We start from the raw sequence: 6,893 nt of genomic DNA on the forward strand, positions 1-6,893 counted from the left end.
TCTTAGCACAGTTTGTGATAAATTACAACAACATTTATATAACCGTGTCCCCCTCTTTAGCCTTGAGACCACTGGAAGCATCCACACTCATCCTAATCATTCTCCATTCTTCATCTAGGTACTTGAAAAGAAGGGGAAGGAAATTCTTCAGTACAGGAGTGACATTTCTCACAGACATTTCGTCTAGACCTTAACTGGATTTTGAAGAAAAAAAGCAAAAAATTTCATGCACTCCTTCTGAGTGTTAACATGAAAGACTTGCTCTCTCTTCTCACTCAGGAAGTTTTAGAGTTAACAGAGCAAATGAATTCTCAAGGACTCTTATACTCTTTTGTTCACAGTGCAGAGAGGGAAACTGTAGGGTTGTTTAAGAGCTTGGTGAATCTGTTTGGTTTGCTTTTAACTTTTTATTTACCTTTCTAGACCAGTTACATATATATATATATATATATATGAGTTGGACAACAAAAACATCTTTCGTAAAATATAAGTAACAATTTAGGGGATGACTTATCTACCCTCAGTCGGCCTCTCTGTAACCTCCTGATCTGAATGTAATATTTCTGTTATCTGACATCTTGTACAGTGGGGGAGGGGCACTTTGAAAGTTTTCTCCTCTACGTGTCTTTCTTTTTCTTGCACAGGAGGAAAAGGATCAAAATTTAGATTATAACCAATTTGGGGTGCTTAAATGTAGCTGTAGTGCTAAGGAGTGAGTTAAAGTTTCCTTTTCCAAGAAATTATCACTTGTAAGTGAACAACCTCCCCTTTGCCCTTTCCCCATTTGCTTCAAAACTGGTGTACTTGAGAGTTCACTAACACCTCATTGTGAGTGGAAAGAACAGAACAGAGCACCAGGGAGCAGGCGAGGACAGGAGGTCAGCACAATGACCTGTGTTTGGAGGCTTTGGTGTGTTGAACAACTTCACCCCTGCCCTGCCAGGTTTGTTGACCCATCTTGCAAGGCATTGGGAAATGTGCGCCCTCTGCTGGGCTTTGCAACATATGAGGCTGTGGTACTGTACCTGGACTAAAGAATTTCAAACTTTTGCTGTCAAAAGGGCAAGTTTCCTTCTGCTGTAAGGCTCTTTCAGTGTAAGTGGTGTCATAAAAATAGGCCCTTAAGTTGTCTATGAGTAATGTGAACTCTAATTCTATCAAGCAAGAACTTGTTTAATGGTATACTCTGTGCAGAATGTGACTTTGATCTTGTTCTAGTAGCATTCAATTCAGTGCAATCACAAGGAGAATCACAACTTACTTCCTATTTAGCATATTGAACAGCTTGGGGGTGATTGTGGGATATATTTGAAAGCTTTTTCTTATGTTTTGAAAGTAAATTTTAACACTAGTTAATAGCTTAGTCTCAGGGCTTAATATTTTACCTGAGTTTTATATATTCATTTTTTATTCAACAAAAATTGATACGAACCTGCTGTGTGCTAAGCATTGTGTAAAGATTTATAGAGCACTAGAAGATAGAGAAGAAAACAGATATCTTGGATCTATTTTACCTTAGATTACAGTGGAATTTTAAACTTAAAATGAGAAAATAATTTAGAAGGAGAAAATACTTTGGGGCCAGGCAGTGGCATGCCTGGTTAAGCACATCTGTTACAGTGCTCAAGGACCCAGATTCAAGCCTCTGGTCCCCACCTGAAGGGGGAAAGATTCACGAGTGATGAAGCAGGGATACAGGGGTCTCTTCCTCTCTATCACCCTTCTGCTCTCAATTTTTCTCCATCTCTAGCCAATAATAAATAATAAAAATAAAAAAGAAATGAAATAATTAACAAGCATAGCTGAAAAAGAGGAAATACTTTGGAACATACAGAGGTTATAGTTACACCACAAGAGGATAAAAGGGTGTATACTTCATAGGGTGAGAGAGGGAAGTGTTGAGAAATGTGTGTGTTTGGGCGAAGTGTAGGATGGTGGTTAGTAGGTGGATATAAAGATGTGTGCGCCTCAAGACATGTAGTATTGAGAGGTTAGTGTCCAAGAGTCAGAGTGATAAAAGGTGAGGTGAGAGTGGTTGTTAAGAACCAGCTTGTGAAAAACCTGATCTGTCAGACTAAAAGCTTGAATTGTAACTAAGTATAGACGGGAAATTATGTTAGGACTGGAATGAGGAGTGTCATGACTGCTTTTATTACATTCTCAGGATGGCTGACAGAGGGATAGAGGGTAGGGCTTACACAGTATCTACAAGAGGTTTTTAAGAAAGTATCCCAGTAGAAAAGAAAATCTCAAGTTGGTCTACTAGAAAATAGGGTTAGTTAGAAATACTCTTAAGAGGTGGAAACTGAATGTGGAGAAAGAGGAAGGTAGAAGGTTGAGGAACTTGGCAGGTAAATGATGATGATTTTTTCCCCATGGCTAATGAAAAAAATTTTTTTTTGGTTCTGCAATCGAGAGTTTTGCTTTGTTCATGCAGAATTTGAACTAACTCCATCTAAGAATATCTAAAAAATTGACAGAACTATAACTACTGAGATCAGATAGAAGACATAATGAATGGGAAGAGTTTTGATATTCACCAGCTAGAGCTTGAGGAATCAGTGAGTGTGTAGAGAGTCTGTGAAGAGAGAGGGAGAGACAAAATAGAGTCACATTTCTCTTATTTTAAAATTACTAACCAGTGTTAATGATCTAGGTTTCATTATGGAGTCTGTTAGCTTTGGCTTATTGGGATTAATACTAAACATATGTTTCCAAAACAATCATATTGTCAGGAATTAGTTTTAAAATTAACTATTGATAAAATTTATCTGTTCAGGTTAAAACTAGGATTAAGTTATGCACATTATAAGCCATAAAATTCTGAGTTCTTTTGGGTGGAGTTTGGAATGGGGAGATGAAAAAAAGTAATCTAATTTTTTGTGGTGTCAAGGGTATATCAAAATGCATTTTATCCACATTCATATATATCACTTACTCTAGGATACCTAAAACTCAGATTTTATAAAGAGAATGGAGCTGTAGAGATTACATTGTGAAACTGTATGCTTTATAGATCAGGAAACCACACAATGAATTAAAGAAATATTGTAGTCTGTGTCTTTGCCATTTTTATTTTTTTAAGAATTTATTTATTCATGAGGAAGATAAGCGGAGAGAGAGAAAGAACCAGACATCACTCTGGTACATGTGCTGTTGGGATTGAACTCAGGACCTCATGGTCGAGAATCCAATTACTTTATTCGCTGCACTGCCTCCTGGACCACTTAGTCTGTGTCTTATGACTGCCCCCTTTCTTGGTATTTGTAATTCTTATTTTCACTTTAAAGGTTCTGAGAAGATTTATAGAAAAGAAACTACTGATTTTGTTTAATTTAGGTTTCCCTAGTTGTATTTGATGACCAACTCAGTTTCCTGGAATTTGACTAATGGTGTTTTTTTTTAATTTAGAAAAAGGAAACATTGACTTCTTCTAGCGTTTGCCCTTCTTCCGTAGCCAGTCAACAGCGTCAGGTTGAGCCTGATGTAAAGTTTCGAGACCTCCTTTGAATCTGGAGAGGTGGCAGTCGTTGACTATGTGGGTCATAGTCTGTCTGTAGCCGCAGGGGCAGTTCGGGTCGTCTCTGGCTCCCCAGCGATGGAACATAGTGGCGCACTGGCCATGGCATGTTCGATAGCGATTGAGGAGAGCCCAATCATAACGTGCTAGGTCAAAGCCGGGTTGACGCTTGCAGGGGTCTGTGATGAGCTGTTTGTTCTTGACCTCAGCTGACTGCCAACTCTGTTTCCAAGAGACTGGAACAGAGAAGTTCAGCGTAGGCGTAGGGGACCAGATTGGGTGACGAGACGTCAAGCGTTGGACAGGGTGGGCGAAGATATGCGCGTATATTGGCAGGTCCGGTCGAGCGTAGACGTGGGAAATGAACTTAGATGATGCCGCATCCCGACGAATATCTGGCGGGGCGATGTTGCTAAGAACTGGCAGCCATGGGACCGGGGTGGAACGGATGGTTCCAGAAATTATCCTCATGGAGGAATATAATTTGGAATCGACCAAGTGGACATGGGGGCTACGGAACCATACTGGGGCACAGTATTCTGCAGTGGAATAGCATCATGCCAGAGAGGATGATTGTAGTGTGGAAGCGCTCGCGCCCCCATGAGGAGCTGGCCAGTCTTGCAATGATGTGATTCCTCGCGCCCACCTTTGCTGCAGTTTTTATGAGATGTTTGTGAAATGACAGGGTGCGATCGAGAGTAACGCCAAGATAGACTGGCTGGGCTTCATGCCGGATTCTCGTACCGCCAAGCTGCACATTAAGCTCACGCGAGGCCGAGGCATGGTGTAGATGGAAAACAGATGATGCCGTTTTTGCAGTGCTAGGGATTAGTCGCCATTTTTTACAGTCATCAGATATCAGAGACATGTCTTTCATGAGTGTTTCCTCGAGGATGTCAAACTTGGATGCCTGAGTTGCACAGCAGATGTCATCAGCGTAGATGAACTTCCTTGAAGAAGTTTCTGGGAGGTCATTGATGTAAATATTAAATAGCGTAGGAGCCAGAACAGAGCCCTGGGGGAGGCCACTTGAGACAAGTCTCCATCTGCTAGACTTGTCACCCAGATGCACCCGGAATCTTCTGTTTTGGAGAAGAAACGATATAGTGTTGGCCACCCATGGAGGCAGGCATCTTGAGATCTTGACTAGGAGACCACGGTGCCAGACCGAGTCATAGGCTGCTGTGAGATCAACAAAGACAGCACCCGTCTTTAAATTCTTCTGGAAACCATTTTCAATGTAAGTTGAGAGGGCCAGGGCTTGTTCGCAGGTAGATCTTCCTGGGCAGAAACCAGCTTGGGCGGGTGATAGGAATTTCTCTGTAAGAGGAGAAATACGTGACAGAAGCAGCCTCTCAAGGAGTTTGTAACACACGGAGAGGAGAGAAATTGGTCTATAGCTGGCGGCCAGTGTTGGGTCTTTCTTTGGTTTCAAAACCGCTATTATCTTCGCACGACGCCAAATTTTGGGCATTAATTCGGATTCCAAGATGTGGGACAGGAATGTAGTGAGCCACTTCTTTGCCGCGGGACCCAAGTTAAGGATGAGTTCTGGGGTGATGTTATCATAGCCAGCAGCCGTTCCCGGTTTAACCCTCTTCAAATCGTCTTCCAGTTCAGACAGTGTAAAGGGAGAGAGTTTTGGAGATGGACAAGATAAATGGAAGTGGGATGACCACTCATGGGATATTTCTCTTTTCCAGACTGGGTCGATCTTAGCATGTCCAACTTGAGTTAGGTGACTGGCCACTGAGTTTGGAGATACCGGAGGATGGGAGATGGGAGAGGGTTGGCTAAATGATAGGATAAGAGGGGTACAATTTCTCACAATTCCCACCACCAGAACTCTGTATCCCATCCTCTCCCCTGATAGCTTTCCTATTCTTTAACCCTCTGAGAGTATGGACCCAAGGTTATTGTGGTGTGCAGAAGGTGGAAGGTCTGGCTTCTGTAATTGTTTCTCCATGGAACATGGACATTGGCAGGTTGGTCCATACTCCCAGCCTGTTTCTGTCTTTCCTTAATGTGGCAGAGCTCTGGAGAGGTGGGGTTCCAGGATACGTTGGTGAGGTCGTCTGCTGGAGGAAGTCAGGTTGGCATTGTGGTAGCACCTGCAACTTGGTGTCTGAAAAAAGCATTAGTTGGAAAAACAGATGTTTTATTATTATCTGTAGTCACCATGTTGGATACTAAAGGCACAACGATTACTTGGAAAATAAAGATAACCATAATAGTAGTAAGTACAACTTGTAAATACTTCCCAGGTGTTTGGATTTCCCCAGTTATTTTTTATATATACCATTTAATTGCATCATCTCACCTTTGAAAAGAAAGTGAATATTATTTTTCATTTGATAGTTTAAAAAAGTATATTCCTTTATTATTATTAGATAGTGATAGAAATTGAGAGGGGAGAGGGAGATAAAGAGGGAAAGAGACAGAGACACCTGGAACCCTACTTCACCACTACTGAAGCTTCCCCTCTGCAGGTGGGGCCTAGAGGCTTGAACTCTGGTCCTTGCACACTATAATGTGTGTGCTTTACCAGGTGCGCCACAGCCTGGTCCCCTATTTTTAATTTATAGATAAGAAAGTTAAGACTTTTTGAAGTGGAATGTTTTTCCAAGGTCATGAATTTAGTGCATTTTAGAGCTGGAAGTTATATGTAGTTTTTAAATTTTTTTTGTTTTATTAGTGATTTAATAATTATCAACAAGTCTGTGGGATAAGATGGATTCAATTCCATACAATTCCTGTCTGTTCCGTATCCCATCTCCTCCATTGGAAGCTTCCTTATTCTTTATCCCCCTAAGATTATGGACCAAAGACCCTTATGGGATGTCAAAGTTGGGAGGTCTGGCTTCTGTAATTGCTTCTGGCTTCTGTAATTGCTGGACATGGGTGTTGGCAGGTTGATCCCTATCTTCAACCTATTTCTTTCTTTCCCTAGTGTGGCAGGGCTTTGGAGAAGTGCAGTTGCAGGACACATTCGTGAGGTTGTCTGCACAGGGAAGTCAGGTTGGTGTCATGGTAGCAACTGCAACTTGGTAGCTGAAAAGCATTAAGATATAAAGCAGAGCAAACTGTTTAATAAATCAGGCACCTTAAGGTAAGAGTATAGCAGATATGAAGTTTTTATATGAACTTACTGCTCACATTCTCAACTACAAATGCACTATAGTTTTCATTTTATATCTTAAGTAGTTTTCACAAACATTCTTAAGATAAACTTCTGGTATCTTGAGAATCTCCACATTCTGATGTCCACTTGATCATTAACTTGACATTACTGTGATCATTTTTTCCTCATTTAGCAACGGAGGTTGCCTATTTTGCTGTGAATCTAAATCTCTTGGTATCAAGCAGCTCTTTG

The sequence above is a fragment of the Erinaceus europaeus genome, chromosome 8 (genome assembly GCF_950295315.1).
Source record: "Erinaceus europaeus chromosome 8, mEriEur2.1, whole genome shotgun sequence".
In the NCBI taxonomy this organism is placed as follows: Eukaryota; Metazoa; Chordata; class Mammalia; order Eulipotyphla; family Erinaceidae; genus Erinaceus; species Erinaceus europaeus.